Source organism: Sceloporus undulatus, chromosome 6, assembly GCF_019175285.1.
Source record: "Sceloporus undulatus isolate JIND9_A2432 ecotype Alabama chromosome 6, SceUnd_v1.1, whole genome shotgun sequence".
In the NCBI taxonomy this organism is placed as follows: domain Eukaryota; kingdom Metazoa; phylum Chordata; class Lepidosauria; order Squamata; family Phrynosomatidae; genus Sceloporus; species Sceloporus undulatus.
Window position 1 is genome coordinate 61,150,544 of NC_056527.1, and position 12,036 is coordinate 61,162,579.

The 12,036-nt window shown below is 42.6% G+C and overlaps 1 protein-coding gene and 1 pseudogene across 1 annotated transcript in view; both read left to right on the top strand.

Annotated features, from left to right (window-relative positions):
- LOC121934147 overlaps positions 1 to 12,036 on the top strand; it is a 36,602-nt gene that overhangs the window by 16,324 nt on the left and 8,242 nt on the right. The gene's annotated exons all lie outside the window — the stretch shown is intronic.
- LOC121933045 lies at positions 194 to 9,263 on the top strand (annotated as a pseudogene).

Genomic DNA, 12,036 nt, shown 5'->3' on the forward strand with positions numbered 1-12,036 from the left:
TGCAAGCTGCACCTAAAAATGTATTCCCGCAAAGCCTATGGCATCTTTATACTAGTTTGCACTCAATATATTCTAACAGTGGGCTTTTAGCATTTTCTGTATTGCGCTTTTCACCTCCAAGGGTTCTAAATAGCTGGTATATGTGTACAGGATGGGTTCTCATAATTCTTATCCACCCCATTGAGAGCTGAAAATGACTGGCACCTGTCAGTTGGAAGACTCCAGTGCAAGTCACAAACTGGTAGCACAGTCTGGCATAATCAGTTGGTGTTACTGATGTCATATTGATAACAGAATTTTGTCCTATTCCACAGCAATTTCTCTGTACCAAGCTCAATAGTTCTGATTTCCTCATAAAAAATTGACATTGTCCTGTTACAGACTGCCAAAATAAAGCTGCTTCGGGTCTCTAGTAGCCATGCCCCGAGAGGAAAGAGCCAGGAGGAGGGGAGGAGGAGGAGGAGAGGCAGCCGCGGCGAGGAGTGGCAGATCCAACAGATCCAGCACTTGGAGTCCTGTGTAAGGCTCTCTCACACCGGTTGTGGTTGTTGTTGTTGTGGTGTGTGCCATGGGAAGCATTCATGTGGAGAATGCCTGCCCCATAGGGAAGCATTGGGGAGACTTGCCCATAGGGAAGCATTGGGGAGCACTTGCCCAGGAGCATTGGGGAGCACTTGCCCTGGGAAGCTTAGGGAGCACTTGCCTCATAGGAACCATTGGGGAGCACTTGCCCATAGGGAACCATGGGGAACACTTGCCCATAGGTATGCATTAGGGGCACTTGCTCATAGGGAACATTGGGGAGCACTTGCCCATAGGCAACCATTGGGAGCACTTGCCCCCAGGGAAGCTTGGGGAGCACTGCCCATAGGGAAGCATTAGGGAGCACTTGCCCATAGGGAAGCACTGGGAGCACTTGCCCTAGGGAAGCATTGGGGAGCATTGCTCATAGGGAACATTGGGGGCACTTGCCCATAGGGACAGCATTGGGGAGGGAGCATTGCCCATAGGGAACAGCTTAGGGAGCACTTGCCCATGGAAGCATTGGGGAGAACTTGCCCATAGGGACAGCATTAGGGAGCACTTGCCCATCGGGAAGCATTGGGGAGCACTTGCCCATAGGGAAACGCATTAGGGAGCACTTGCTCAAGGGAACCATTGGGAGCACTTGCCCATAGGGAGAGCATTGGGAGCACTGCCAGGGAAGCATAGAGCATTGCCCCCAGGGAAGCATTAGGGAGCACTTGCCCATATGGAAGCATGGGAGCACTTGCCCATAGGGAAGCATTAGGGAGCACTTGCTCATAGGAACCATTGGGCGAACTTGCCCTATAGATTCGGGAGCACTTGCCCATGGAACATTGGGGGCACTTGCCCATAGGGAAGCATTGGGAGACTCTATAGGACCTTGGGCACTTGCCCATAGGGAAGCATGGGGAGCACTTGCCCATAGGGACAGCTTAGGGGCACTTGCCATAGGGAAGCACTGGGGAGCACTTGCCCATAGGGAGCATTAGGGGCACTTGTCATAGGGAACCATTGGGGAGCACTTGCCCTAGGGAAGCTTGGGAGCACTTGCCCATAGGGCACGTCATTAGGGAGCACTTGCCCATAGGGAAGCATTGGGGAGCACTTGCCATAGGGAGCCTTGGAGCACTTGCCATCTAGGGAAGCATTGGGGAGCACTGCCCCAGGGAGCATTGGGAGACTTGCCCATAGGGAAGCATTGGGGAGCAGAGCATTGGGGAGCACTGCCATAGGGAAGCATTGGGGAGACTTGCCCATAGGGAAGCATTGGGCGGACTGTCATAGGGAACCATTGGGGAGCACTTGCCCATAGGGAAGCATGGGGGCACTTGGCCGGAAAGCATGGGAGAGCATGGGAGCATTGGAGTTGCCCACAGGGAGCATTGGGGAGCATGCCATAGGGAACCATTGGCGAGCACTTGCCACAGGAAGCATTGGGGACACTTGTCCACAGGGAGCATTAGGGAGCACTTGCCCATAGGAAGCATGTGGAGCACTGCCCACAGGCGCATTGGAGCACTTGCCCATGGGAACCATTGGGGAGCACTTGCCCCATAGGGAAACCATTGGGGAGCACTTGCCCATTGGGCAGGTGTTCTCCAATGAATCCCTCTGGGCAGTATGGTTTCCCTATGGGCAAGTACGTGGAAACAAGCCACTTTGAGGATGGAAAATAAGGGGATGAGAATGTCTGAGGAGGCTGAAGGGTGGCATAGGCCCAAGATCCAGGTCTGGCTGCTTTAGCCTTGGCTCCACTCCATATTGTGTGCTATAAAATAAAACGACGGTGATGGAGATGGAGATGTTGTTAGGAGCTGAGGGTGACATACTCTCCACCTGTCCCCTCTCTACAACTCTGTACAGATAAATCAGGCTGGGTTAGTACCTGGCCCTCATTGACCCAGTGAAGTTTACTACTCGCTTGATTTCGCCTCCCGCGCTAAGGATAGGTGCTTCTACAGGGCTTTAAAACCATAAGGCTGTGGTTACTGTTGTTGCTGGTGCTTCCAAGTCATTTCTACTTATGATTTTTCTTGGCAAGTGTCTTTAGAGGGGAGTTGACCATTGTCTTCCTATGAGGCTGAGAGACTGTGACTTGCCTAAGGCCATCCAAAGCTTGGATTTTCTTGGAGGCAGTGGCAAGGTCCCAGTGACTGCCTCTTTCTATAGGATTCTCCAGTGACACTAAAATGTGTATCTTGAAATCCAAAAAACATCTAGGAGTCGCGTGTTGGCCATATAGCAAATCCAATAACATCCAAACATGATACTTTTATTGGGCCACCAAAATGCACATTACATTTTGCAAGCTTTTGGAGTCACACTGGCTTCTTCAAGCGGTTTTTTTTCTAGTATTGGGACCACTTGGCATGCTTTGCCTCTACATAGCTAAAGTTTTCCTGATGCAAAACATGAGACTTCTTGAGAAATTCAGTGTTCCCTACCTATATAGGAGCCTGTGGCTTCAAAAGGAAGGACTGTCTGATTCCAAGGAAACATCTTCTTTGCATTGCAAACGCACATTAAATTTCTTGGTTTGAAAATCTGCCAGTGACCACAGGGCCAAAGGGCAAGGTCCAGGTGCAGTTAGCCCTCCCCAGCATCTGACCGAAACAGAAAATGTAGGGCTATGACTAACACCTTCAATTTTTACTCCTGTTTGCCTGAGTGGACTTCGAAAGCTTGCAACACGTAATGTGCATTTGGTTGGGCCAATAAAGGTATCATTTTCTGTGTTAAGCAGTTTCTGTTCTCCATGTTTAGTGCTTCCCCCCTGCTTCTGTTAAGTTCAGTCATCTAGATGTATAGCCTTTTACTCAAGTTATTAAAAAAAGTCTATTTTTATCTTTTTCAGCTGAGAAACTTCCTCCAGGGCTTATTAAGGTAGGTCAGTAGACTATCAATGTTTTTTTTAAAATTTTATTCAGCTAATCTTTTTAAGGATACCTTTTAATGTCTCTCCAACCTACCAAGTCCCTGAGGTGGTGTTTTATTTCTATCTACTAGATCAGTGATGGTGGAACCTTTTAGAGGCCGAGTGCCCAAACTGCAACCCAAAACCCACTTACTTATTGCAAAGTGCCTGTCCCTCTGGCTTTCTGTAACAAACTCTGTGCTGGGGCGACGGCACATGTGCCCACAGAGAGGGTTCTGGTGCAACCTCTGGCATGCTGCCTAGGTTCGCCATCACTGTACTAGATGGTTACCATTTGTCTCTAAATCTGGGTTGAAGCAAAATGTACCCAATGAGTTTCCCCTGAAGAGAAATATTTGCCTGCCATGTTATGGGTTTTCCTCATGTGTTTTGATTTCCCCCCCACTTGTGCAGGAAAATGAGACTAAACCAGAGGACTGCATTCCTGATGACCTGCGCAATGAACACGACGAGAGTTCCTGGCACATGCTGCCAACGAAGGGCTCTGGATGCCACTAGGGAAGGAAGTCAAGTTATGCAAGTGAGTGAGGAGAGTATGTAGATTTTGTAGCTCCTGTTGTATGCTCTATCGCTAATGTTGATCAGTAGAGTATGACAAATGTTTTATTGAACATGTTCTGAAATGTTTTCACAAAAGGGCAGGCCAGCAGCAACACCATTATTATGGAATTCTATCCCTCACAAGACCACCTATACATTTACATTGACAGTGAAAAACATTTTTATTCATCTAATGTAATATGTTTCATAGATCAGTGAAGGGTTTATCTCATCTTCTTCCAATGTTTCAGTTAGTTTTCATTTTTGTTATAAGATGTGTAGAGGAGGGCATTTCTTCTGTTAAAAAATGATTTTAAAAATAATCTGTAAATAAAGCAAAATAAAAATAATTCTTGCACAACCTTTAAGGGGTGTTCAGAAGCACTGGAATAATCATTGTTCAGATCTGAGCTAACAATGAGAGCTACTGTGGTGCATAGTGTGAACGTTATAGACTTGATTCTGGAGGCCAGGGTTCAAATCCTGACAGCTATGAAACCTACTGGGTGACCTTTGACCAGACAGAGACGCTGAGCCTCCGCGAAGACAAACTCCTTCTGAACAAATCTGGAAACAACAAAACTCTGATAGGTTCACCTTGGGTCACCATAAGCTGGAAAGGACTGGGCAATAGCAACAATACAAACCAATGTTTCCAGTATTACTTGCCAGGAGTTTGTTGATGAAAAACTTGTATATAACAATTACATGCTAATGGAGATGAAGAGAGGGGAGAGTTAGTGGGGATGGAATATAAGAGTTAGAGTCAACAGACATGAATGCTTGGATAGTTTAGAGGTTTTGGGAAAATAGTAAGTTTGGAAATAGACTTGGACTGTTGTGTTCTTTCACATTCTGCATCACTTCTGAAATCATCATTATGGCAATAGAACTAAATGTAGGGCTAAGGCAGCCCTTCTGAGTAGACATATTGGATGGCACTGTGAGACTACATTTCTATCTACAATGCCATGGAATAAATTCCATCAAACTCGTATGAATTAATGCTGGGTAACTATACATAGGAATGACATTATTATTTACATGTAGTAGGGAGATTAAAGAGTTTTCATCTGAACTATTATTAAACACTTTTGAAGAACTGTGCTTTTGCTCTTTCACAAAAGTAACTGAATATTTTTTCTTTCTATTGCCAGTGTTTTAACGTTTCTTAAGAAGTCTTTATCTTTTTCTTATCAGGTTGGAGATGTAAACGTTATGGACACCGGCAGGGGATAAAGAATGTCCCTTCTTCTTAAAGGCAACCAAATTAGAACAATCAGAGTGTAAGTAACACTGTGGCATTCTTTGAATTATAATTACGGAAACTCTTTAAGTGAGCATGTCTGAAATTTCTTTTAGCAGTAGAGAGCAGGACTGTTAAGAGGAAAGCTGCTCCTTTTGTTATGAGGTTTCAGTGGAGGCAAATGGAGAGGATTTTCGTAAGTCCTTTTCCACCAGTTTCCTCAGGAAATCTCCATGATTAAATCTACCCAGAAAATTTGCTGCCTGAACAGAAGCATCCATGGGCCCTTTTTCATCACACCAGTCTATTTATTTTGACATTGAGGCCCATACAAGCACTTTTCTTCCGCCCAACAGAATAAAATAAACCGACAGTAAATTAAATATTTGCTTCCTTTCATGGCCCCTCTCAAATGAGCTGCCTCACATTTTTAAGCTTTTTATCTTCAGCTATCTGTTGAAACATATGGAAGCTACACTGGGGAACAGCCTGAGAAGGGGACATACAGGGGAACTTAGCAGGGCAGAATAGGTAGCACCTGTCCCACCAATTATTATTTATTTCAACGACTGTCCTTCAGGATGCTTTTTACCCCGTCACATATGATGTACAATATCTTAAGACTGTCTAGATTTTCGCACCGCGCAGGCATCCTGGGGCACATGCAGAATGGATTAATGCAAGTTGCCAGGTTTTTCTAGACCAATGTTTATTCACCATGTTAAAAAAAACCCAGTTCACTTAAAATTAAACAATGTGCGGTCGTTACAGCGAAATTTACTTTTGAAAATATTCATAGAAACAGCGGGGAACCCAGGCCGTCTGCCACTCAGCATGGCAATAGCAATAGCAGCTTCATTATATAATGTTCATAGTTGACTGAGCGTCTCTAGCAGCTCACAACTGTTAGCTAATTGCCCCCATCAAGCTGGGGTACTCATTTTGCAACCTCAGAGATGCAGGTGAGTTGACCCTGAGCCACTGACTGGGATTGAACTCACAACCTTGTGGTTTGTGAGTAGTGGCTGCAGTACAGGCATTTTTAACCACTTACCACCAGGTCTTATATAATATTGCCACCTTTTTCCCCCTCTCCTGTATCATTCCACATGGAGGAGAAGGGCACAGGGTTATTGGGACTGTGATGTTACATCTCAGACAGAGCAGATCAAGGAGCACATGGGTATTTTAAAGCAGGGGTTCATTCTTGCATGATCCTGATGCGAGCCCAAAAAGTTGCTTTTGCTGCGGAATTCCCAATTCCCAAACCAACACAAGCTTACCTATTTATTCAAGAGTAAATCCCTTTGAGAGTTCATGATGGTTTGCTGTCTTGTAAATGGTTATAGGATACAGCCTTACTTTCCTTAGAAAGCTGTATATCTCTCAATCAAAGGAGAGCATTTATATGAACAAAGTCATGATTCTACATAGGACAGGTAGCCTATATGGCTGACCTAACCTTTACTCCTATCCCGAGGGATGCAGAGTGTTTTGAGCCAGGAAATGCAAAAAGTGAAAAAGTTGTGCAAAGTTACTGTGGTTGGACCATGATTTCCTTGACCCCATCCGGCCCATGAAGACCCCATGTATGATATAATAAGAGAAAATAAGCGACATGAGAGGAAATGCGGTTGTGGTAGTTTAGTGTTTTTAATAGGTCCTTATAAATAATAACACACATAATATATATATTAGAATGTTACAGGAACTTCATATATGCAGTGATCCTATATTGAACCAGAAAAAAAGCAGTGATGTAGTGGTAAAATCTGAAGTGCAGGCAGACATCATGATGGGTCTGCCTGTAGCGTTTCCATAGGAGACTCCAAAATGCTGACAGCTATGATATGAGCATAAACATGTCTAACATTTTTCATCAGTACCAGGAATAGATCTTTTATCTAATTTAACTTAACTACCCATTCAAGACTGAGCCACTCCAAAATATTAGGATATTAAAACAGGGATAATTTTCAACAATATATTATTGCTGGGATATTCACCTTCTGCGCCGAGCTTCACTACATCACTCAATTTATATCCTACCCCTTCTGGTTACCTTGGGGTGGCATACAAAACATCAGTTCAATTAGTTAAAAATAATAAGGGTTAAAGCTACAAGCATATTTTACAAACTAAATACATAAGGTATTGCACTTATGTGGTTTTTAAATACCATTATAGATACTGGATTGAGTTTAATGATATAGAAGCAGAAGTATACCATTGCTATACACTGATAAAAAATAATGGAGTAAATGGAGATTACAAATCAGTACCAAGAATTTTATTATGAACAAGAAGGAAGTAGAGCTGCTTTTTAGGAAGATTTTGTTAATAAAATTATGATTGATGTATGTAAAAACATTATTACATTGATTATGAAAACTTCCCAAAGATTTACTGATACCAGATACAAAGAGATTGAAATTTGTTTTTATTTGTTAAAAATTAAGGAAATATTGTTAATTAGTGTTATGAGAAAATATTGGTAGACCAAAAAAAAGGAACAAGTTATTAAACAATTATCACTCAAAACCCAATAAAATAAAAAAGTAAGTTCAAGTAAAAATAAAATAATATATGCAGATCAGATGAAATCAGTCAGGCCCTGTTTGACCTGCCACCAAATGACCCATATTAGTGACAATTGGGCCTCTGAGGAGGAGGATATGTAGGTGCACAGCGGAGAAGGCTCTCTCTTACTACTCCCTCTGCCCACAGTGGGTTACTAAAGAATTGAGAAGTAGTGGTGGGTACGATTGGGGGGATGGGTGCTGGGGACCTGTTGCAAAAGTGGATTTCAAGAAGCGGAAATCCTCATTTACTGCCCGTATCTTTGACAAAGTATTTAGTACCTCTCTGCTTATGAGTTCAAAATTAAGTGCTGTTTCCAGGGTATAATCCTGACTTTTAAGTTTATTAATTGTTCTCTTATTTCTGCTGTAAAGTTGAAACAAATAGTCTGCTACACACGGAAAATTTCCTCTTTCTTGGTCACTTATGCATTTAGAATACAACAGTTGAAGCAGCTGCTGGAGGACTCTACTTCGGATGATGTGACAGCAGCAGTACGTATCCAGTTCCGTCTCAGGGTGCCAGGAAAAGGGCAAGAAAAGCGAAAGAAAAAAAGGAAAGAAAAGAGAAAAGAAAAAGAAGAAGAAAAGAAAAGAGAAGCACAATCTAAATCTGACAAGAGATCTGATCAGATTGCTGCCTCTATAGTAAATTTACCTGTGTTTGTGAGCATCCAAAGAATCATCCTTCCCCAAGGGCTTTGGAAAAGTTTAGGGCACAGTCCACAAACATGTTTACATACGTCATGTCATTTTGTGAAGTACCACAGGTCCTCTGCTGTTTCCTCCATGTTGAATTTTTCTGTGTCCCGGGTTTTTTTTTTTAGGCAAAGTGTGTAAAAGAGCTGCTACTAACGAAACTAACTCTGGTTGTGTGTCTGTGTTGTTACCATCTCACCCCAAGCAGCATTTTTGTGTTTGTGGTAGTTTTGGGGTTTCTTTTTGTATTGTTTGTAGCCCCATTTTTCTTTTTAGCCCACTAAGACTTTTAAAATAAGTCAGTCAAGGGGGGTGTGTAAGTCGAAGGAAGTTGTCAGAAAGAAAGCTTACAAAGTAACAGTGAAAAGTACCTGGGCCCTTCATCTTTGCGGGAGTTAGGGGCACAGGACCCCAGTGAAAGTGGAAAAACGCAAATACAAAACAGTAATTTTTTTACCTGACAACACCTCTAGGATTCGCTAGGCTCTCTAGTACAAGTCTTATTCATTCAGAGTTTTACAACCCACTCTTTTGCCAGAGTGACTTACAAAATTGTTAATTACATATTCCTTGCCCTCAGGTTTACAGTGCAATGAGACATGAAACAAAGAGAAGGGAATATAGTGGAGAAGAGGATCAAGTCCAATGGTTCTTCCCCTCTGAGGGCCATGGAATGGAGGGAGGAATAGAACCCACTCTGGAGGACCTACAAATGCTTAGAGAGTATTTTCTCTAAAACAAAAATCTAGGTCCTCCCGTGTACTGTGGTTAACTTTGGCAGGTTTTTGCTGAGGATCTAGAGATACCTAGAGGAGTATTAGTATTAATCCATCTGCAAATAAAGCCTCAAATGTGGAAAGCCAACTGTATATACAAATGCTTCTTGGTCACAGGCCTGGAGATTTATCAGAAAAAAAAAAACTCCTCTAGTCTTCCCACAAGCAAGATCTCTGTGGTGTGTCCAGGATTCATTGGATGGTAATACAGAAAGAGAAAGACAGGCTTAAAGCATGAATCTATAAGTGAGTTTGGTGTGGACTGCCTTCAGCTAAATGTTGGGTTTTTAACAGAGACTTTTAAAAAGCTAAATCGTGTGATTAAAAGACAGATCAGTCATAGATGCTGGTTTGTTTGCTACAAGAAAATATTTTGACTCGGATGTAATTTATGTGTACAAGAGTTATTCTCTCCTTAGCATAATGCCCTAGCGTACCACTGTACAACCTGCTAAACCACAGTGGTAACAGCTGGCCTTCCACCTATTGTTGAACTGTAAATCCCATCACTCCATGTCATGGTGGAGCATCTGAAGGCTCATCATACCTGGACTAAGTCAAAAGCAGTCCGCGCCCAATATGACAGACTACCCAATTAGATATTCTTTTGTTTGGATACTGTAAATACTCGCGTATAAGTTGAAAAATTTATCTATAAAATTGACCCAAAACACTTGGGTCAATTTATACACAAGTCAATTAGTAACAAGATGGCAGGGAGAGCGATCGTTCGCGCCCCAAGCCTCTTCCCAGCCCAGCTGTCTCTGGAGGGGGCAGCTGGGCTGGGAAACAAGGAGAGCAATCCTTTATGTTCCCTTAAGTTTCTCTCGACTTATCATGTTAATATCAAAATCCAGATTTGCCCCCAAACCTACCCTCAACTTATACACAAGGTAAACCTGTACATGGCATATGGTACTCACTTGAAAACTATGGCAATAGGGCTTTTTTCTAAAGCAGCTCGCACAATAATTTCATTCCGCTTGTCAGTCATAATTGCACAGGGCTCTCTTAAAGTTTTCCATGTCATGTGGTTATTGATAGACTGTTGTGTGTTGTTTGAGCAATCTTTAGGAGTTCCATGTATTCTGGAGTGGACCATTAGAGGCCTAAGCCCAATTGATATAAATCCAAATCTACATGATACTTCCTCTTAAACTGCAATTTAGCTGAAGAGGCAGCTAAGATGTACAATAGGTTTGGCATTGGCATGAAAGAAAACTAGGCTGTGATTTCAGTATTTTCTTATCCTGTGAATCCATTTTTTTTAAATGAGAACATTAAAATAATTTTGGTTCCCTGCAAAATTTGATCTACAAACATTAAACCCGTCTTGCTATCTTTTTAACAAATTGTGTTGTCTTGTTTGTTACTAACTGCTACAAAATGCTTAAGAAGTAAGCAACTCTGTAAAATTAGTAAGATCGCCATTTTTGGAGAGTATGAAAAGTTAGGATGTGTAGTGTAAGTGGCTGCAAATTTGTTTTGCTTTTTTCTTTTGTAAATGTTCTGAGCCTGATAAGGTAGAATGTTAACATTGGTGCCGCTGGTTTGTCCATAGAACAATAAAAATGGTCACCAGCTATCTTTGACAGATACACAAACCACAATTCCGGACACCCCAGCTGGCAGCTGTGCTGCTTTCTTAAGCTGTACTCAATGAAATGGCTTACCCTTTGCCATACCATGTGACCATTCCCAAAAGGCAATCTCCTAGTTTATCAGTCCAAAATAAGCAACCTGGTACCTCCCCTAAATTGTGGACTACAACCTTTTATAAGCCCTGCCACACTGGTCAAGTATTATGGAATTGTAATCCAAAATCTTGAAGTACCAGGTTGCCTACTGTTTCAGTACCGTCTTATCATTGCCCAGTAAAAGAACTATCTGGCAAAATAAGAGCATGACTCTGCCTTTCACAGTTCGCAAGTCAGTATGGAACACTCTGTAAATGCTGCTATATTATCACCTGAGAGCAAAACTCATGGATGTTAAAGTAAGGTGCAGTTTAATAGGTGACTATCACTCATTAAGCTTTGTGCTCTTTTTAACCAGAAGAACGTAGCTAGGTAAGCAAGGGCTTACCTGATGGCATGGGTTTGGAGAGGAAAATATACAACAGCCTGTCCTATTGTCCAAGCACAGCACTGGAAGAGTTTCCTACTTTCTCTCAACTTAAGTAGGTGAACTGAGCACAAATTCTCATACTAGCATTATGTTCACTAACGCAGGGGTGGGATCATGCAGCCCTCCAGTGTTGCTGGACTGCAACTCCACAGCATCCTTCACCATTGTCCATGCTGGAGGGCCACATGATTGTCACCTCCGCACTAGAGAATGTGTTGGTAGTTGTAGTCAAAAACGTACTAGTGTGTCTCCCTGCACGTTCATTGTTGTACATGTGAAATGGTTATTGTCAGAGGGCAGGCTGTAACATGTGGAGGAAAGGAAAAGACTGGCAAGACAATGACATAATGCCCCTCATTGAGGGGGAAGAAGAAATGTGGAAGAGAGAGAGGGAGAAATTCTATATTGTTTAAATTTTCTAAATGATAAATAAGGCAGACTGGGCAGAAAAGGAGAAGCACTTAGAGACCTTGTCTTCTGTCACTCCTCTGCCTTAGAAAGACAACTCTGGGATTGGAAAGTGGCACCAGGTGGGAGGAAGCACTTCTTCTTACTCAGAGCCCGTGCATTAGTGAATTCTATCTGAAATGTCATACTTCCAGAAGC